This window comes from Podarcis filfolensis (assembly GCF_964270895.1).
Source record: "Podarcis filfolensis genome assembly, chromosome: 1".
Classification (NCBI taxonomy): domain Eukaryota; kingdom Metazoa; phylum Chordata; class Lepidosauria; order Squamata; family Lacertidae; genus Podarcis; species Podarcis filfolensis.
The window spans coordinates 77495649-77518430 of record NC_139604.1 but is presented as its reverse complement, the minus strand read 5'-3'; the positions used below and the strand labels follow the sequence as shown (position 1 = coordinate 77518430).

The following is a 22782-nucleotide window of genomic DNA, read 5'->3' as shown; positions in this document are numbered from 1 at the left end:
AAGAGGGATGCTGATAACTTTTCTCCAATACAGGAGACTTTGCTGGCCATGTGCAACAGCCCTACTGTATCAGTGAAGTCTCCAGAATGAGGGTGAAATTGCACCATATTCCAGTAGGTTTCCAGCCAGAACCATAGATTTCTTTCCAAATTATGCATGTAGCATCTCTAATCAAAACTCATAGTAGAAGCAGAGCAGTTTGCTGCTCCTTATTAATACCAGATAATGCCTTTTCACTGACAACATTTAGAGTTGTTTATAACTATTTCTTAATAAGCAGTCTCATAAGGCATAACCTAGTTTTCAGTGAGCAATCGCCTTTATTATTTGACAGGTTAATTTTCTGCTGCTGCCTTAAAAGAGCATTCCTTCTATTGCACCACCTTTTGATCTCTGCTACAGTAAATAGAAGAGGCACATACATAATTGAGCAACAGCAACCACCGCTATTTGGGAGTTTCCGCTTCATCCCTGTGTACTGTGTGAAGGGGGGAGCTATTAAATTAGAGTCCCCGCTGGTGGTACCTCAGATCCCAGCACCAGGCAACTGTCTTTGGTAGAGCTGCAAGAGCCCTCTCTTCCTGCCCCACCCCTTGTGCAAGATTCTGTGGTGAGTTGTGAAAGCAGATCAGCAACATCCTCAGCTGAAAGTACGTGATTTGAGGTGCATGACCTGTGGCTTTGGGCTACATGTGGCATGCATCCTAATTTCATGTGGCTCTAGGGAGTGGGTGGGAGTGAATATCATACACACACTCAAACAAACACTACCCCACACTATTTCTCCCTATCCCTTTCTTGCATATGGGGTAGCTCTGATCCATCCCAATGCTAGCATGTGCTCCAGAGAGATTAGTTCCAAGGGACTGCAGTCCTCAATGTGAGGGTGGGGAAAAAGTTGTCCACCCCTGTGATACAGAGTTTCTGAGAAGTGTTCTGGCTAGTTTTGCTCTGCTTACCAAGAAATCTTTACTGAGATAACATGTGAAAGTCCCTCCTTGTATGTCTTTCTTTCTAGGTTTCATGTCATGCAGAGGAGAATAATAAGCAGAGCATCACTTCATTTATTTTCTTCCTTTTTCCTTTGTATGTTGACATAGACCTAAGAAGACCATTAACCGGTTCTGAGGATGCCTTCTGTCTGAGCATGTGTGGGATTCAGCAGAGTTTGTGGTTCCTGTCCATTGTATAAATGTCCCAAGATACCTCAGCCAAACATTACAGATGATCATTATTTCAAGCCGGCGGCCTATTTCCATACAGCCCTGCTCCTTTTATAAAACATGAAGTGCGCTGCTCTTGACCTGAGTCAAGAAGGATTCCCAGGGAACAGCTCAGTATACACAAAGCAGTGTTACAGGTTTAAAGTAGCAGTGTGCCAGTGAACACGCTGAATGGAAGGTTTTCAATTTTTAATAGCCCAAGTTCAAATTATGCCTGCAGCCATAACAACAAGAGGCTTTGTTCTTGTCAGATCTAGCAAGCTGAAGAGAATCAAGTTGGCTTAGTGGGTGAATCAGAAATCTCAAAGAAACATTCAGGTTGCAGAACAAGTGACATGCGTCATTCGATGGGTGCCACTCTTCCCTTTTGAGCCCAGTCAGTGCCACCACACTTGTTCACAGCCAAGGGGTTCCTTGTTGCTAAAGCTGCTGAATGACTGAATGAATAAGGGGTTTGCATTGTTGTTAAAGACTTAGTATCATTCCAGAGAACAATTCAGAGCTGCATGCAAATACATGAAAATAAAAACCTGACTGCCACTTCCTGTGCCATAGAGAAAAGCAGGTTTGGGAAGGGACAATTAAAAGTGGGAGAGTGGCAGGGAAGTGTTAGTGCCTCGCCTGTGTTTGCTTGTCCATATTGCTTCCTTCCCCTTTAGGCTTCAGATCCATGTCTGCAAGTATAAACACAGATCTTCATGCTCATAGGGAAGTGTGTGTGTGTGTGTGTGTGTGTGTGTGTGTGTGTGTGTTCAGCAAAAAAGCAGTGGAGGGAGGGAGGTTGAGCACCATTTCTCTTTACCACTGCTCTGCTTCTAACTGTGCTTCCAGAAATGGCTTTTCCCTTTAAAAACAAAAACAAAAAACAGCTGCTACAGTTTTGTTACATGCATTCATGGGTAATAGGTAGCATCAACCTAAGAATATCTTGGCTGGACTCCAAATGTAATAGATGCACTCTAATATATTTTTATTCTGCCTAACTTCAAATCTCTTTCTGCTTTGATTATTCATTACCCATCCCTATAGGCTTTTGAACAGTTGCATACTCTTATATGCAAGATTTCCCTCCCCTCCAAAAAATGTAGAGTGGTAAATCTGCATTTAAAGTAAAGAAACCTCTATCATCCATCTCATTTATTTCTCCTACCTTTCCACCTACACAGGACCCTCAGAATAGAAAACCTTAAAGAATACCATTACTATGACACCCGGTACTTATTTAACCATCACAATACCAAAGGCTATTTCCTGGGCTATATTTGGATGAAAATAAATTTAAAAATTCATGTAAATATGGTAGAATTTAGATTAGGAGTTCAGCCAGTTTTTTCTAGCACTTTTAAAGAAAGTGGTTCTTGAGCTGGATTTGCAAGAAGAGACCATTCAGCCACCGGACAGACAGCTTAAATAATATATAAACAGATCCAAGATCTGCATTTATTATACCCCTTCCCCAATCCCAACACACAGTAGATTTTTCTGAAGATGTATCTATTAAGATGAAGGGAAAGGAATCAATTTCTTCCTAAGGCTAAAAAAATCAGGTCAGCAGTAGGCTGACTTGCCATGGCGATCTGTCAAGGTCTTGCTGTTTCCTCACCTATAACCCAAGGCTACAGACAGTGAGTTGTAAGCTTTCTTCTGCTCCAAGACAGATGTCTCACTTGTCCATCAAGCAGATTTCCTGAAAATGTGAATAAAGACAGACTGTCATTAGGATACAGGTCAGTAAATCAGTGAGCAGTTTGCTGGAATAGACAAGAGAGGCATGGCAGGAAAGGAGGACTGTCAGGCAAATTTTTGTTAGTCTGCAGTTTATTTGTTCCAAAGCAGGAAAGAGATTAGGACACATTCCCTAGATATTTATTTTCTTTTATTTACAGCTTTTGCCAAATACAGCCTAAGAATGAAACAGCAGAAGTAGACATAATTTTATAAATGATGCACAGTGTGCCCTGAACCTCTGTGGGTGTGTGGTTCATAGAGTCTATGTGCAATGGGGGATCAGGGGATAGGTTTTTTGCTTAAATCATTGAGGCTGGGAGTAGGCTGGATTCATGGAACTAGCTGGATTGGAAAAGACCTCTCTACCTGAGACTCTGGGGAACAACCGCTAGGCAGACTAGATAATAATGCTGACCTATAAAGATCAGTGGTCTTATTCAGTACATGGCAACTTCATATGGAAGTCCCAGTTCCAGGGACTGTCCATCCTACTTTACAGAGGGGAGTCCACATTTGAAGGGCACTCAGGGGAAAGCCCTCTTTTGAAGATGTTCTCTATTTAAAGGCTGCCTGGCTTTAGTTTGATTTACAAGATAGAAATTGACATGTTGCACATTTCTTACAGAACTTTGTCCTCAGTTCTGGTGATGAGGTACCTCTTTTTTGGCAATGCATAACCAACCACTATAGTCCTAGTTTCAGGACTGAAGTTTTTTGTCCCATTCAAATGCCAGGTAGCTTTTGTCTGCATTTCAGTGTTTCTCAGATTTGGATGATTAGTGGGTGTAAATTTTGGTTACATGGTCTTAATCTGGGCAGGTGAACACAGACATGTGAGTCACATATGAGCCACTTTTGCCTACTAGGCAACAGTGACACATGAAATATGCTGGTGAAAACTGTTCAAATGCCTGAAGTGTTTTTGTAAAACACGGTAGCTTAAGTCAGTCTGCCATTTTTTTGTGTGAGAAACTGCTGGGTTTTCCAGACTGGATTTCACATGTGGCTCAGACTACATTGAGCTAGTAATAATCTACATAGTTAGAAGCAAAGGACCCAGCAGCCTATCTTGTCTGAGAGGGACGACAGCAGAGAATCCGCATGGCTGGAGCAGTTATTGGAGTGTACTATGGTTGTAAATATATACTCTACACCCTGCAGATCTACAGAAGACTAATTTGGGATAGCCACAACTGCCTCTTCCCAGAAGGGAAACACGTTGCCATCAATCACTCTGCAAGTCTGTGATTCTGTATGCACACTAAGGTCCTTCTAAGTGGGTACTAGTAGATCCAGCTTTGTCACTGGAGACCCAGATAGCCTCTGTGGCCTTACATTAGCTTAGGCTAGTATGCTACCTGCAGCCTGTCCTGTTCTTCCTCTACTTTCCTCACAGGTGAATTGTTCCAACCCCTTAATTATCTGGGTTGCCCTTTTCTGATTCTACCGCAGGGGATTGAGCCAATGCTATCTGTAGTACTTTGCTCAATAGACCATGTGCCTATATTACCTATAGAAGAGTGCTCTCCTCAACTCCTTTAGGAGTTGATGGTTTATTAGAACTACGTCAGCTGAAATATTTCCTGATCTGGCAGCCATACAGTCCAGGCACTGCTGCAGAAAGGAGAAACAGGGATATATATCCCAGCCAGCCATCAGAAGCCTCCATGTGCATTCTTATTGGGAAAGAATGTTGATACTTTTATTGTAACATTATTGTGTAAGTCTGTTTGAGGAAATGACTCTGGGTTGTTTACTTCTCAGTGACTACTACTCACAGCCAATATCCCTTCCACTTAACAAAGGGGGCGGATTCTACAGATTAACTGGAGTTGTTTTCTGATTTGACAACAGAATTTTGGATATGACTATCAAGACTTTACTGAGAATTTATAGGTTTCTGGCTGCTAAATGCATTGAAAGCAATTGTGTTGAAGTATGAGCAAAATCCATTGTAAAATATATAGCAAAAAGAAATAAAAAATGAACTTGTAGCAACAAGTTTCACACACATAATTATACTGTATTTTGTGTTGTTGGCCCTTTGAGACATCTGCTGTCAACACTGGCAGTTAATAGATACAACATTAATGATGTGACCATAATTTCGGTGCATTTTGTTAAGGACTCTATGTAAGTCAGTCATGGGGAACCAGATGTTGTTGGACCACAGCTCCCATCTTTCTTAAATATAGGCCATGCTGGAAGTAGGGCTGACATCAATTGGTTATACATCAATTCCTCTAGAGTCACAGGTTTCCTGTGCCTGACATACAACAAGCAAGAGATAACTTTGCCAGGTTTATTCAGTAGTGATGTTTTCTTCCTCTGGTCATTTATGTATTTCATTCAGTTTTCCCCCCAAATAGCAAGACTAATATGCAGAAGAAAGAAGTATGGTACATTCCCTCTAAAGGCCTACAGCTCCAGCAGCATATTCCTATAGTGCTCCACTACAGAGCACACTCCACTAGCTGAGTTTACTTTCCTTAACTTTCCCATTCAGCTTCCCACCTCAACCCCTCCTCTGAGATCCAGTGTAATATAGCTGTTTGTTGGACATAGACCGGAGAGTCCCAGGTTGAAAACCTCTCAGCCTAAGTCTTGAGGGGGTCGGGGGTTAAGGATTGCAGTTATTCCTCATGAATGAGGATTGCCCACTAATTGCTGGTTACATTTGTATTGCATGGTGCAGCACCTTTATTAGAAGAAATGCTGCAATTGACAGGTACTACATACCTACATACATGCACAGCAGATGGTGTTGTGGTCTAAACCACAGAACCTAGGGCTTGTCGATCAGAAGGTCGATGGTTCGAATCCCTGTGACGGGGTGAGCTCCCGTTGCTCTGTCCCTGCTCCTGCCAACCTAGCAGTTCGAAAGGGTGTCAAAGTGCAAGTAGATAAATAGGTACCACTCCAGTGGGAAGGTAAACGGCGTTTCCGTGCACTGCTCTGGTTTGTCAGAAGCAGCTTAGTCATGCTGGCCACATTACCCAGAACCTGTCTGTGAACAAACACCAGTGCCCTTGGCCAGTAAAGCGAGATGAGCACCACAACCCCAAAGTCGTCTGTGACTGGACTTAACGGTCAGGGGTCCCTTTACCTTTACCTTTACATAAATAAAGACCTAGTTAAAAATATTTATTTATAAATGTATGGCTCACCTCCACAGTGGACAAGAAGACAGCACAATACACCATACCTGCAATACTGAGCATAAACAATGACTGATTTGAGCCACCAAGGTCTGCTTGCTATAGTCCAAAGTTGCTATGTTTCTCTGCCTCTCTCTTTGGACATTCTTAGAGCAGAGCTGGCCCCTTTTGTCTGACATGGTTAATCCTGAAAAATTGTGTTGTTTTCAAGTATGACTGCTGGCAAAATATGCAAAATCACTGCCCGGGCCAACTCTCTCTGCTCAAGGGAGTTATAACATCTAACTTTAATAAGGGACATCTTAATAATAGAAAAGTGCACAGTCCTAGAGTCATGATTCACAAGTGAGAACTGGGCATTGCCCAATTGTTTTCACATGAGGTGACGGAAGGTCTGGTCCCACCATTTCTGGATCCATTTATTAGCTTAGTCACCCACGTCTCTCCATCGCCAAATGTACGTATAATTTATAGCAATGCAGTCTGGAGAAAACTTGTCTGGCTTGTAAAACATCATCACAGATCACTGCAGTGAACAGTAGCAGCTAATGCTGAAGATCAGGGCCTCTTTATTGTCAATGAGGTTTACATATCTGATATTATTATTATTATTATTATTATTATTATTTAGACCCCGCCCATCTGGCTGGGTTTCCCCAGCCACTCTGGGCAGCTTACAGCACATAAAAAATTGTAAAATATTAGACATTAAAAACATCCCTAAACAGGGCTGCCTTCAGATGTCTTCTAAACATCAGATAGTTGTTTATTTCTTTGACATCTGATGGGAGGGTATTCCACAGGGTGGGTGCCACTACTGAGAAGGCCCTCTGCCTGGTTCCCTGTAACTTCGCTTCTTGCAATGAGGGCTGCCAGAAGGCCCTTGGCCCTGGACCTCAGTGTCCGGGTTGAAAAATGGGGGTGGAAATGCTCCTTCAGATATACTGGGCCGAGGCCGTTTAGCTATTAGGGCAGCAGAGAATCAACCTGCATCAGCTTGTCTTGAGAGAAGTTATGTTCTCTAGGGTTGTTGTTGTTTTTTGTTTAGTCGTTTAGTCGTGTCCGACTCTTCATGACCCCATGGACCAGAGCACGCCAGGCACTTCTGTCTTCCACTGCCTCCCGCAGTTTGGTCAAACTCATGTTCGCAGCTTCGAGAACACTGTCCAACCATCTCATCCTCTGTCGTTCCCTTCTCCTTGTGCCCTCAATCTTTCCCAACACCAGGGTCTTTTCCAGGGAGTCTTCTCTTCTCATGAGGTGGCCAAAGTATTGGAGCCTCAGCTTCACGATCTGTCCTTCCAGTGAGCACTCAGGGCTGATTTCCTTAAGAATGGAGAGGTTTGATCTTCTTGCAGTCCATGGGACTCTCAAGAGTCTCCTCCAGCACCATAATTCAAAAGCATCAATTCTTTGGCGATCAGCCTTCTTTATGGTCCATAAATCTTCCATACATCACTACTGGGAAAACCATGGCTTTAACTATACAGACCTTTGTTGGCAAGGTGATGTCTCTGCTTTTTAAGATGCTGTCTAGGTTTGTCATCGCTTTTCTCCCAAGAAACAGGCCATGTTTCTAGGGTGGCCATGGCTAATTTCTGGCCTTCCAGACAAAGACCTGTGTGCTCATCAACAATTAGCACAGGGAATGACTTAGGTTTTGAGCTTTGTTTGGTCATTGTTTTTACTTCTGGATGATACAGCAAGTCATTTCCTTGATTACTGCTGCCTTACCTCTTTCCTGGATTCTACCTAGACTCTTGCTTTCTTTCCTGATCTTGTGACTCCAGTTTTGCACTAACCAATCATTCCACTCTTAATCTTTGCAGATCCACAACCTACCCTGAAGGACAGATTTCCGTGGTTTTGACACTCTTAGAGCAGAATACATTCCATGTTCTCCTCCTGCCCCCTTTTGCTTGGGCTTAACATATTCTGATTTTCTTGCCCGGACTGTCACTTGGAATTAGTGTGTGAACGTGTACATATTGGCTACCATGTATAGTTCCCATATCGGTTGCTGCAGGCTGACCACATCCTGATTCTTTGCCATCAGTGATTAAGAGTGTAAACAGCCACAGCACAGTGATAGCACATGCTTTCTAGGCAGAAGGTTCCAGAGTCAGTCCCTGTCACATTTAGTTAAAGGGTCAGAAGCAGTAGGTCTAGTATAGACCTCAGCCTCAGATCCTGAATAAAGGAATAGGGTCGCCAAGTGTGCTGCTTTGTATAGAAGTCAGTCTTCTGTATGAAGAGCTTTCTGTCCAAGGCCAGTTTAAAGATAAGCAAAAATAGGAAGGAAAATGAAAGATCTTGAAGTTGGTCATCAGTGGTTAGTACCCGGAAAGCAAACTGAGCTGGAACACAGGTTCTGTGGTCACAATCTTCCCTACTATGGGAAGATATATTATTTCTGTTTAGAAAGGAGCAGCTTGGGGCAGAGTTGCAGCAATAGCTTATCAGAAAGGGAGTCACTGTGATGTATCAGGAGGAGCAAGGCAGCAGTGAGGTCAGGGCTACATGGACACACATTTGGAGTCAATCTAGCACTCTCATTGGTGTTCCTGTGCAACCCTAACTTTCCTACCACCTTGCCTTCCCCTCCTAGTATGCAACAGTGACACTGCTGCCAGGAAGCTGTTACTGCAGTTCTGATTCCTCACTGGGCAAGACACATTTATTACATATAAATTAGCACATGCAAATTTGATCATGCAAATCAGTGCCCTTTAAAAAAAATCTCTTCTTACGTTGATCCATTTCCTCTTTTTAAGCAATGAATGGCCATGCTATAGAGCAGGGGTGGGGAACTGGATTCAGCTGGTGAGCTGAAACTTTATCTCCCCCTTCCTCTATGGCCCAAGCCCACACACTTGTCGGTCACCTGTCAATTACGCCAGGTAACTCATTTTTGCCTGCACAATTTGAAATTAAATTGCATGGGCTTTGAAGCCCTGGCAATCAATTCATTGTTGGTGCTTCTAAGTGCTGTGTAGGGCTCTGTGCAAGCACCAATGACCAGTCGATCGGTCCTTGGTGCTTTAATAGAGCACTGCAGGACATTTTAAAGCCCTGACAATCAGCTGATAGTATAGCACAGAGCAATTAATGGTCTGACTCAATATAAGGCAGTTTCATTTATACGTTTATATGACCTCCCTTAGCTTCGACTGGTATGTTGACAAAGTTTTATCAGTCTGCAAATGAACATTTCTTCCTACAAATCCTTGCTGTTTATCCTTGTGGATTATTTAGCTCCCTGCATAATGTTTGCATAACTCTTGTCCTCCCACCCACAGAGAAGCTCTGCCTAAGAGGAAGTAGCTAGATGGGCATATGCCACAACGGCTGCTTGGGAAAGCTGGAATTGCTTCAGCTGAGACAAGCGGAAAGACGACAAGGTGCTTACTGAAGTGCAGCCCTTCCGGAATCACCACAGCCTAATCTCTGAAGTGCACCGTCTGCTATCAGTTAATCCTTCCTTACCTTATGCTCTCACTTTATGTTTTCTCCATCTGACATGGGTTGTAAGTGTTCTCGTCAGAATAAACCATGTCTTCAACATGTTGTAGAGCAGACTTCCCTCACCAGATGTTTGCAACTTACACCATCACTGGCTATTGGCCATGCCGGCAGGAGCTGATGGGAGTCTTAGTCCAAAACATCTGGAGGTTGGTAGGTGGAGGAAAGCTATTGCAGAGCATACAACTGCATGCCGTTGAGTCTACATTAATGGTGTGTTGCTACGGCTATAGTAACTGCGGCAGATTGCTATAGATCATTTGAAGGAATGGGTTTCCAAAACCCAAAAACTGACTGTGCAGGCAGTTTTAAACTGCACCAAAATCCCCATTTCTCCTTAGCTAAAATGCATAAACTTTAGCCGTTGAGCAAATGCAAAACAAGAACACAGCTCTCTCCCTTATCAGTTTGACGGCAAGACTGGCCTTGACTTTCCCAGTAGAACAGACACAGACATATCTTATGTCCTGACCACAAATGACGCAGAGACCCAAGTCTGGGACTAACGCCAGAGCATGTTCTCGGAAGTAGTGACCTCTTGCTCCAAGATAGGAGTAGGAACAGGAATATGCTTTTATGGTCAGAAGTACAGGAAGGAAGATCCTTTTATGGTTGAGAGTACCAGAGCAGGAACATATGTGATGTCAACCTGTGTACATAGGCCGACGTGGTTGGGCTCCTAGGGGAGGAGTGAGAGGGTGCCTGGAGGATATATAAACTGCATGAAACCTGTCATTTCTTTGTACTTGCTGTGGACTCACCACGCAGGTGCCTTCTGCTATCCGGAGAGCAGAATAAACTCTTTCTTTGAACCAACCTCGGTGTCATTTTGACTTCCTTCCTCCTGTCCCGGAGCAACACAGACCCAATCGGTGAAAGCCAATAAGGCTACACATTGATGTAGAATCTGTAGCATGCATGCTAAAAGTGTCACAAATAGTAGGTGTTGGTGGGAGCATTGCATTAAGACTACACCTATCTGCTTCTCCTACACTGTGCAGCTGCTCAATGAACATAGAGGCAAAACCACACAAAGATACAGAGGGGGAAGTGACTTTATCTCAGCTGTAAACTTGACTTGTTGCCCATTTTTCAGCACTCTGTGCTGAAAGTCAAAGTGGTGCCCTTTTTTCTTTTCTTTTTTGTAACCTTCAAACTCTGAATAAATATTATTTTTTTTAAAAAAAAGAAAGTCAAAGTGGTGCCTTCCTGATGTTGGACTACAACTGTCATCAGCCCTGGTCAGCACAGCCATTGCTTAGGTGTGATGGGAGCTATAGTCCAACCATACCTGGAGAATATCACCATCAGCTACCCCTATCCTAGACCATTGGCAACCCTGACTCGTTACAGAGTGTCTTGAATGATTTTTTAGTGAATTTGTCAGTGTCACGTTCACACTTCATTTTTTTTTTAAAAAAACAACAAGATAGAAATGTAATATGTGAATCATAGAATCAAAGAATTGTAGAGTTGGAAGGGACTCCAAGGGTCATATAGTCCAACCCCCTGCAGTGCAGGAATTTCAAGTAAATCATGCAAGCCAGATGGCCATCCAACCTCTGCTTAAAAACATCCAAGGAAGGAGAGTCTAACCACCACCTCTTGTGGGAGTCTGTTCCACTGCTGAACAGCTCTTACTGTCAGAAATTTCTTCCTGATGTTTAGTCGGAATCACCTTTCTTGTAACTTGAAGCCACTGGTTCATGTCCTACCCCCTACAGCAGGAGAAAACAAGCTTGCTCCAACCTCCAGGTGACAGCCCTTTAGATATTTGAAGATGGCTATCATATCTCCTTTCGGTCTCCGTTTTACCAGGCTAAACATACCCAATTCCCCCAACTGTTCCTTATAAGGCTTGGTTTCCTGACCCCTGATCATCTTGGTCACCCGGCTCTGCACACCTTCCATCCTGTCAGTATCCTTAAATTGTTGGTCCCAGAACTGGACACAGTACTGGACCACAGGTATGGTCAGACCAAGACAGAATAGAGCGGGACACTCTACTTCTGTTGATGCAGCCTAGAATAGGAATCAGCTTTTTTTTTTTGCTGCTGCTGCTGCAGCAAATGTACCTGGTGACCCAGGTGTCCCCCATCTTCTATCTGTGCAGCTTGTTATTCTTGCCTAAGTGTAGAACCTTACATTTGTCCTGACTGAATTTAATTCTGTTTGTTTGGGCCCAGTTCTCCAATCTGTTAAGGTCTTCTTGAATCCTGATTCTGTCTTCAGCGGCATGGCTACCCCTTCCAGTTTGGTTTCATCTGCACATTTGATGAGCATCTCTTCAATAACCTTCATCCGTCATTTATAAAGATGCTGAAGAAAAACTGGCCCAGGAAAGAACCCTGCAGCCCCCCACTTGTCACTTTTTTCCTGGATTAGGAAAAAGGGACCCTCAGCTGTCAACTTCCAGAAAGACTTCTGAACGTGCAGCAGGAAACCCTGCATCTGAATAGATACCCTTTCATCATTGGAGCCAGAATTAGATCCTTGGAGGGGTAAAGGCATCACTTTCATGATGATTATTCCATTTCCCAGAATGGGAAGGGTTCTCATTAGCTCAGACTTGGGGACAACCCAGAATTACCCTTGAAGTGTTACTAAATATTACTGTTATTACTGTACTTGTCAGATCTGGCTGCTAGTCACATCAGCCTTAATTCCTTTGAACATCAAACATCGGATCATTTTCCCTAATGCAGTATTACCAAATTTTTGCATTTCATAAAAGATAAAAATTAAAGAATCCTTTGCCCAGCAGTGCAGTGACTCATCTGAAAGTCAGAGGATTTACAGTTTAAACTGACTAATGTTAAGTGCCTGTTTTCTCAGATGTTTCTGGCATACTTTAGCTTAAGCAGCCTTCCTGGATATTTTGTTTTTATTCAAATTATAGAAATGTCAGAAAATATATTGTAGCCTCCCAAAAGTAATTGAGGGTAGTAGAGTCATTGGGCACCAACCAACCATATGTAATATGATTACACTTTGAAGCCACTTCTGTGGTCTTATTTTTTCCATGTTATTTATGGCTGTGTAGCATTATTATTAATATTTAATTACTAAGCTCGGTGCTTTAGAAATGTGCTGAACTTGACAGTTCCAGAGACTGAAGGAATAAGTGTAGCTGTGGACACATGCAAACATGTGAAGGTGGAGCAACATTGAGTTCCAAAACCCATGGTGGCTACATAACATAATGTGGGGAATTGTGAAAGATAATTACATGAGGGAAATGCTTAATTATTCTCCTACTCATTAATTCTCCTGCTGAAATCACCCCACCCCAGGCCCTGAGTAAGGTGAAGGGAAGGCCTGAGGTGAGAACTGTATCTACAGGAAAGGGTTTCCACTCCCACTTGCCAATTCTACTCTTTATTTTTACATATTTTTACAAAATGAGCAGCTTGGGAAATGTATTCTCAGCGTGCACTTCTGTCCTGAGCATCCATCTGTCATGTTGTTGCTCTCAGCATTCTTCGGACTTTCCAAACCCAGAAAACACCTTTTAATCCCAACATGTAACAAGAGATTGTTGTTGTTGTTGTTTTATTTATACCCCACCCATCCAGCTGGGTTTCCCCAGCCACTCTGGGCGGCTTACAGCACATAAAAAATTGCAAAACATTAGACATTAAAACAGGGCTGCTTTCAGATGTCTTCTTAAAGTCAGATAGTTGTTTATTTCCTTGACATCTGATGGGAGGGCATTCCACAGGGCGGGCGCCACTACTGAGAAGGCCCTCTGCCTGGTTCCCTGTAATCTCACTTATCGCAGTGAGGGAACTGCCCAAAGGCCCTCGGAGCTGGACCTATGTAGTGATTACATAGTGGAGGAATCACACTTTTTAACCCCACTGCTATGCCACAGATGTTATGTGCACTCCTAAGATTCAGTCCTCCATCCCTCCATGAATTGAACAAAACTGGGTGGAGAGCTGTTGAGGTGCTCAGGCTAGTCACCCCACTGCAACTGTGCCCAGCAACACACTCCCTGCTGTCTGCATAGTAGGAGCAATCAGGATGGACCCAACTGATATTACGATTTCTCTTTTGTATGGAAAAATTCTGTGTGCATGCATTGGTATTCATAGAGAGCCCCTTCTCAAATATGCCAAATGGGCAGACTGTGGGATTTATTGCCCCCAACTGTGTTGTTGTGGGCAGGGCAAACCCCTACAGCACCACAGCCTGCATCCTGCATTCTTTCATGAAACCTGGAGTGGTGGTGGTGGGATTGTGCCCCAGTGGACCACCCTCCATTGACTATGCAGTGAGGTTCAGGACTTTGTTGGGATAGAAGCCTAGTTTTCACAAATAGCAAATAAGATGGTAAATCTGTGCCTGGGCTGTGCCACTTCATAGAGCTCAGTTCCTCTCATACAAAAATTACTTCCACATAGGAAATCATAGATGTCAGGAAGATACCTCTTGCCTGGTCTTATCCCTGAGAGTTTTGCACTTTCACATAGATATTCTCCACTCACATACCATTTTATAATTTCATAGTTGTTCCTAATCAAAAATGTTTCCTAATCTTTAACATGAGCTTGTTTGACGTTGGGGGGGGGGGCGGAAATTGCAGGCGCTGTGAACTCCACTTCTTAACAGATGTCTTTCTCTCAGTATAATGCCAGATTTCCAACCATCTGCAGCTCTCTATTGAAGGCAGGATGGATTCCAGTTTTCTTGGCCTTTTCTTGTTTGTATCAAATACTAACAATGGGAATGTAGGGAATGCAAATATACTTCCCAACTGTAATAGAAATGTGTTGCTTCTTTTCTTTCCAGAGACCAACATTCATCCTAAAGATACCAAATGTATGCCTTTTTAAGATTCCACATGTTACATCATACCTTTAGTTTCACATAGTGCATAATATTTAGAATATAGGTGTTTGGATATATGGCATAGAAAAGTATTGCTCTAAAGGTTTACTTTAAGTTTAACAACTCAGGGTGGGATTTCATTGTTCATTGAACTCAGGTTAATAACGTTTGCAGAACTGCCAATTAAAGAGAAAGCTTGCTTTTAAACCACCTTTCAGTATAGGTGGCCTATAGTGGTTTGTGCGAAAATATAAATTTATGGTGAATTGGCACAAGCTATTCTCCTTGGATCTGAGTTTATGGGATTTCTTTTGGCCTCTGTAGATTTTATTTTTTTCCATATGTGCATTCTCAGTTTTTTGATCATGGACTGAAAGTCCAAGACCATATTATTAAAGTAGCATTATTCATCAAATGATATCTGCCCTATTGCATGCATAGGTAAAAAAAGGTACAAGACCCCTGGATGGTTAAATTCAGTGTAGTTCGACTATGGGGTGTGGAGCTCATCTCCGCTTTCAGGCTGAGGGGGCGTTTGTCCGCAGACAGCTTTCCAGGTCATGTGACCAGCATGACGAAACTGCTTCTGGTGCAATGGGAAATTGTGGTGGAAGCCAAAGTGCACAGAAACACCATCTACCTTCCCATCTATTTATCTACTTGCACTGGTGTGCTTTTGAAGTGTTAGGTTGGCAGGAGCTGGGACAGAGCAGCAGGAGCTCGGTCCATTGTGTGATTTCGAACTGCCATCCTTGCAATTGGCAAGCCCAAGAGGCTCGGTGGTTTAGGCCACAGCGCCACTTGTGTTCCACATGCATAACATATTTAGCAGTAGAGGAGCAAATAAGTAACAACAAATGCTCTTTTCACAATCCAAGAGCAGTGGAGTAATGATAAATTCTGAAGTGCATGGTGGCTCTATAGCCACAGCCCCAATGGGTGTCCAAACATACAGACAACTGTGTTTGTTGGCCAATGCATACACACCCCACTCCTCAAAGAGCAGCAGTACACCACATAATGCTCAATTTTAAAGGATTAGCTGATAGTCATAGAATAATGAGCTGGCAAAGGGTGACAAAGTGCAATCCTATGGATAGTTATCTGACAATAAGCTTCATTGAATTCAGTGGTGCGTACCTTTTGACTACATAAATTCAACTTTTAAAACACATGGAGCTTTAACAAAAGCTCTTCAGCCAGCTGAAATGCAACCTTGAGCTTCTAATTAGATCAGCAAACAATATTTCATGGAAGCATTTACTCTTTAAAATGCTAGTATGAACTGGGAACTCTACCAAGAGAAGCACCCAGCCTTTGTTTTATTAGTTCACACATTTTTCGACTTTCTGTGTGCTAATCTGTCACAGACAGTGGTAAAACCTGAAAGCCTTGTTATCACCCCATTCACTTAGCAGAGTGAAGAGTACAGTAAGACTTTCCTGGTGCTCTTGCTGATCACATCATTGTTCCTGCTCTGCAAAAAGGTCCTGGAGCTGCCTTTCCGCCGCATTCTTGCTCCATACACATTGCAATGTTGGAATTACACACATTAAGAAGAAACAAAATTGCACAACTGGCACAGCCCCCAAATGAGCCTGTAATGTTCAACAACAACAATAGCAACAACACATAACATGTCTACGTGCTTGCCCTACAAGTGTCTCTGGAGCTGAAGTCCTCACCTGTAAAGGCTACTGCTTTAGTATCTCCAGGTTCACCAGCAATGCATTTTGCCATCTGATAGAAACTGGTAGAGGGAATCTCTGGACCTATTTTCCCTCAGAAGGGGACTGCCATCATTTCTGTCTTAGGGTTAAAAGTCAAGTCTTGGTAGGATGATTTCTTTGGATATAACCATTGTACGAGGTACAATAATCATGTAGCCTTTCCTTTAAAATAGAATGTCCGAGGATGATTTTTCAGTTTTCTTTCTGAAATATTTTGCCTGTGCTTTGTAGGTTTTACTGCTACTATCTTCAGGCTCATCCTCTCTTTCCATTATGTATGCAGTATTTTAGCAGTGGTGCTCAATTACGCAGCAGGGCGTATTTAATGGCACAGGCTATTTTAAAGAATTTACGGCTGGACTGGCTGCTGCTTGCAAAGCACCGAGGAAGAGTTTAGGCTAATACAAGCTTTAGAGGGAGCCATTTGTGGGCAAATTGCCTAGATAGTTTGAATATAAAACTAAAAATATTTGTTATAGCCCATCCATATGTGATTGTATAAAGCAATTATACAGTTAATAAAAAATCTTTTGGAATTGGTATGACTGTCTTGCCAAAATACTAACTGATAGCAGGTTTTATTTTAAGATAGCCTATTTCATTTTTGCTAACTAATCTTCTAACAGGCAGACATATACACTTATCTTTAGCCAGTGTGTTCAGAATGTTGGACTAGGACCTAAGAGACTAGGGTTCAAATCCCTCCTTGGCCATGTAGCCTACAGGGTGACCTTGGGCCGCTCACTCCCTTTCAGCCTAACCTACCTCATAATATTGCTTTGGGGATTAGATGAGGAAGGGGAAAACCAGGTAGCTTCTGGGAGGAAAGTTGGTATATGTAATCTATCAATCATTTCAGCTAGAATTTATAGACTTCTAAAGAAAAGCAGGCACATTCTGAGAAAGGTTGAAAAACGACAGTTTCTTTCACAGGGGAAGAAAACTTCTGAGCAATTTGAAGGGCAGATTTAATCACAGCACTGCTTAAAAGAGTTTTAACCCAATTACATCTGCTCCCTCTTCCTATGCACCATATTAAGATAAAGACCAATGCAGGCTTAGCAGGTTGGATCCAGACTAACTCAGTAATGCTTTAGTTCCATTGATATCAACAAGTCATGTTGGTCATGACTAACAAGTCCCCTTTATTTAAGTGAGGTTAAAGTATGATTAACCCATCTGGGTCTAACTATGGCTTTTACACCAGCCTAACTATCTACGCGGGTGGCGCTGTGGGTAAAACCTCAGCGCCTAGGACTTGCCGATCGTCAGGTCGGCGGTTCGAATCCCCGCAGCGGGGTGAGTTCGCGTTGCTCGGTCCCTGCTCCTGCCAACTTAGCAGTTCGAAAGCACCCCCGGGTGCAAGTAGATAAATAGGGACCGCTTACTAGCGGGAAGGTAAACGGCATTTCCGTGTGCGGCACTGGTGCTGGCTTGCCAGCTGCAGCTTCGTCACACTGGCCACGTGACCCGGAAGTGTCTGCGGACAGCGCTGGCTCCCGGCCTATAGAGTGAGATGAGTGCACAACCCTAGAGTCTGTCAAGACTGGCCCGTACGGGCAGGGGTACCTTTACCTTTACCTTAACTATCTACCACTCTTTGCATCTAGCCTGATAAAAAGTTCTGGAGAATTCAGAAACTTGTTCACCATTCTGTAACTTTTTCTGACGATATTGCCCTACTATGGATTTTGGTTCAAGGTACAAAGGAGCCATATGAGAAAAGTTGTTGAAACCCCTTCAGGGAGCTACGTCCAATATTGTAAGTTGCTTTGATGCTGTCAAGATAAAACCATTTTGATAACAGAAAACTGGTATAATTTAGATGAAAGTGCTGATGCTGTTTAATATTGTCCTCACTGAAACCTGTCTTAACATCTACTTCTGATATCAGTTAAGTGGGGATTTTGGGGCAGTGTTAGGATTTTAGTGTTTAATAAAATCCTTCCATCCAGTGGACTGCAGTAAAATTTTGCTCCTGTGCTCAATTGTAGGTTTATGCTTTAATATTCGGACTTTGTTGTGATAGTGCATATGAGGAAATATTGCAAAAAGAGTTGTGAAAATGAATGAAAATGAAGCTCTACCCTTCAAATGAAGAACATATGTTAGTAAGAGCCGAGATTTAACTTTGTCTTTTTTGTGCTTGGGTTGCTTTAATAAAGCTTGAGTGCTTCAAGTCATTATTTCATTTTGAAAATTCATCTGGGAAAAGAAAGGTGATTTAGAAACCAAATACATATTGTCCTTGCTTTTCATGTTTTCATGGTCCAATTATCACTGCTATTTATATGCCACTTCTTAGGATAACACCATTTCCTCTTTTTCTTTTATGCATAACCTTGAAAACCAAGGATGCTGCAGGCCAGAACATTATTATCAGCTAGTATTAGTGGTTGTTGTTTTAATCAGAAAATATTAGTGGTCCCTGGTGTCCTCAATGAACAAAAGGTGTGGCCCCTTTCTGTCCAGAGAAGGCATACAGGCAGCAAATGATGTAGGTGAACCATTGCATGTTGACCTGTCATGGAGAGATCAATGGCTATACATGGATACTCCTTATAATACCAAAATTTTAGGGCAGGAGGGAATAATATTTCAAGGAGCCATCTTATGATCAATACTCTCAGGTCAGTGAAGTTGGGTTGCCTTGAGGCTTTTATACACCTTCCTATCCTTGTCTCTGATCTCCTGAACCAGTGGCGTAGCGTGGGTTGTCAGCACCGGGGACAAGGCAAGTAATTTGCGCCCCCTAACCCGTGGATTTGCGCCCCCTAACCTGTGGATTTGCGCCCCTAACCCTAACCCCCAGATGTTGCGCCCGGTATGGCCGGCCCCCCTCCACCCCCCACGCTACGCCACTGTCCTGAACCACTGTCAAATCAGAGACAAGGAAGCAAAATAGTAGTGGAAATAAATAGGCCAATGTTACCATCCCACCCTACAAATTCCTTTATTGACACCTTGTCACCTGCTAGTGCAGCACATTCTCCTCTGTTTAGCTAAATTTGCTTGACAGCAAATCCAGGTGGAGAGAGCTTCAGTTTTAAATCTGATGTCATTACTTTCCTGGAGAAATTAACAGGTGGGAGAGACTTGAGACAACATTATTTAAAACTCTTTGTTTTGAATTCATTTAAGGAGGCATTTAAATATACCTTTTGGCCTACAAACAAAACTACTTACAGTTCTTGATGCATTGCATGACTAGTCATTGCCAAAGAGCTGCTAAGGAGTGGGTTGCATCTTGCAGAAAGATTAGGATGTGTGATGTAACTAATGCATTTTCCACAGATTCTCCTCCGTTCGCGTAGATACATATAATCTGAGCAGATCGGCACTTAAATTGTTTTGGGAAACACTTTGAAATAATGAAAGGGCTGTGGCAGAACATTTAAACCATTTTCTGTGCAAATGTGTGCATAAATTCTTGGTTACAGCCAAACTAATCAGGAACAGCAACATTCCTTTCAAAGAGAAATAAGTACTTATTTTATGTTAAGACAGAGGTTGTCTACCCTTCTGGACCAGTGGGCGCATTCTGAATTTTGAGAAATTGCTGTAAGCACCCATCACAGAATGATGGCTTTAGGGGCATGGCACAACACAAAACTAGACAAAGTACAGTCATTGTCAGCTATGTCCTGCTGGTCCTGATTGTGAAGTTCACACAATATTGATTCTGCTAGACATACACATGTCTGTTACATACACTTGATGCTGTTGCAACCTTATGACAACGGGGAGCATTCTCCAGTACCAGTTAAAATATAAAAGGTGGCTTTACCGCACACACACTCTCTTTCACTGGCAGCACAAAAACACATTCGCCACACACATAGAGGCCACAGACATACATGCATCTCTCCCATTCCCAGATTCTCATATGCATCATGTATACACAGCCACACACATATCTCTTCCTTTCACCCAGACCACACACACACACACACACAGAGAGAGAGAGAGAGAGAGAGAGAGAGAGAGAGAGAGAGAGACATTCATTCATCCTTTCCCCCTCTGTCTCTCTCAAACACACTACACGTAAATACATGTGTGAATTTTGTACATTAATATGCATTTTGAACACTAAATCCTAAAATGCATAGACTTTCCAAAATGCTTGAAAAATTGTGAAGTCTAGTGAAGTCTGATCAGTAACATCCTGCCTGATGAACAGATGTGTATGTCTGGTAAGCTTCAATATAGTTGCACATCTGGTAGTCACTAGCAAACTGCATATCAAGTTAGGAAATACTGTACTGTATACAGCTTTCAAGTTACTGAAGTGCAGCTGCTAGGAAGTGCAAGACAGAGACAGTTCATGAGCTTTCAGTGGTGTGGTAGAATTGCCTGTTCTTACACTATGTGAGAGTTTCTTACATTCTATGTCTATTGCTGCATTATCTTCAGTGGTTCTTGCATTATATATTAAAATATATTAAATATATATTTTTTAATGGTTTTGACCTTTAAAGCCTTATGCAGCTCAGGATCCCAATACCTCAAGGACCACCACTCCCCATATGAATGAACCCAGACCCTGCAATTGTCATCTGGCACCCTTCTTTGTGTGCCCCCTCCTCAGGAGATTTGGTGGATGGCAACACAAGAATTGGCCTTTTCAGTGGTGGCTCCCTGCTTGTGGAATGCTCTCCCTGGGGAGCCTCACCTGGCACCATCATTGGATAGGTTTTAGGCAGAAACATTTCTTTTTCGCTAGGCCTTTGGCTTTTAACTTATCTGTGACATACTTGAGTGGATAATAATAATAATAATAATAATAATAATAATAATAATAATAATTTATTTATACCCCGCCCATCTGGCTGGGCCTCCCCAGCCACTCTGGGCGGCTTCCATAGAAACCAAAAATACAGTAAAATATCACACGTTAAAAACTTCCCTGAACAGGGCTGCCTTAAGATGTCTTCAGAATGTCAGGTAGTTGTTTATCACTTTGACATCTGCTGGAAGGGCGTTCCACAGGGCGGGCGCCACTACCGAGAAGGCCCTCTGCCTGGTTCCCTGTAGCTTTGCTTCTCGCAATGAGGGAACTGCCAGAAGGCCCTCGGCGCTGGATGGGTTGTTTTGATCCTGCCTTTTAAAAACAGGGTTGCTTTGTTTTCTTTTATGCTGATTTTAAAGTAAGTGTGTGTGTGTGTGTGTGTGTGTGTGTGTGTGTGTGTGTGTGGTAAAAAAAACCAGCCAATCAATCAATCAATCAATCAACCTATGATATGGTTGTCATTATTATTTAATTAAATTTCTATCTCACCTTTCCTCGCAAACAGCAAAACAGCAAAAGGAACTCACACCAAAAAAAAATGTTACTCTTCATAAAAGATGGCCATGGAAGGGTGGGGATGCTGTCCTCCTACAGTGACATTGCTGCCACTTATCAGGATGGTACCCACACAGCATAGGGTCAGAGTAGCAGTGCAGTGTTGAGGCTGAGTGGGTGCACCAGTGGAACCAATCTGCCCCTCCCACCAGTGCACCCATACAGCCCTCACTTAACCCTTACAGCACTGTCTTGGTACCATGCAGTAGTAACATCGCTGGCAGAAAAGTGGCAACACAGAACCATCTTACTGCACGAGCTGCTCCTGCTCCCCACCCCATCATCATGAATGGGCAGGGCTGCAGCACACAGAATTATTATTATATGCCCGTCATGGTCTCACATTTGAAGTACTACTGTAGTGATGTGCAACACAACCATTCCAGAATAGCACCACCCTACTCAAACATTCTAAGATTGGGCCATTTTGGAGCTTGCAGCAGAAGAGCAAGCTATAAGGCTGATAAAAATTACAGGTTATGCGCAAGTGTGTGAAATAGTACCAACACAGGAAATGCCACTTCATGAAATGTGACAAGGACAGAGAAATGAAAGAGGGAGAAGAGAAGGTCCTTACCCTTTCCAAACTATCTTCTTCTGAAGCAGTTTTCTTTATATTTGAGTGTTGCTCTTGAGTTACTGTAAAATGTGTTGCATGGAGTTTGACCCTGATGATTATAGAGCTTCTTGTCTCTAAGACTAGGCTCAGGAAGAAATGTGTTTTTGCTAGTGTCTTATGTTTTAGTCAGTAGGTGGCACTGGACTTAGTTATAGCTTAGTTATAGAATTAGGAGTTTCCTCTTTGTGCTTTATTATCGTGCCGAGAAAATAAAATTCTTGCCTGGCTACTTGGTTTGTATGTTCTTATGGCTGAGTGAGCTGCATGAAGCTAGAATAACAGTATGAGAAACAGAGCTGTGGATTAGTGATGAATGCTATGGAGAGAGGGACTGTTGGGGAGAAGGTGGTGGAAATTATCTGCTGTTCATGGTCATGTCAAGATTTTGTTATATTGCTGCTTTTTTCCTTTTTCTTTCTTTCTTTTTTTTTCCTCACGAGCATTATCCATACTTGCTTTCTTTTGGATACCTGAGCTGTGCTTTTGATGCAGGAACTTTTATTATCCTTCCTCCAACATAATCTTTGGATGGTATTAAATGGTTGCTTAAGATCTCAAAGAAGATATTCAATTACCCTTGCTTTATTCTGGTGATTGATACTTATGCAGTATTAATTATCTAGTT

The 22782-nt window shown here is 42.6% G+C and overlaps 1 protein-coding gene and 1 long non-coding RNA gene across 3 annotated transcripts in view; one reads left to right on the top strand and one right to left on the bottom strand.

The window, feature by feature from the left end:
* Positions 1–22782, top strand: part of NAV2 (neuron navigator 2) — a 523517-nt gene that overhangs the window by 215772 nt on the left and 284963 nt on the right. The window lies entirely within an intron of this gene.
* Positions 1863–22222, bottom strand: LOC310756589. Its single transcript, XR_014544939.1, has 3 exons — positions 22116–22222; positions 2827–2910; positions 1863–2067 (listed from the first exon to the last, which is right to left on the bottom strand). It is a non-coding gene; the product is annotated as an uncharacterized lncRNA (long non-coding RNA).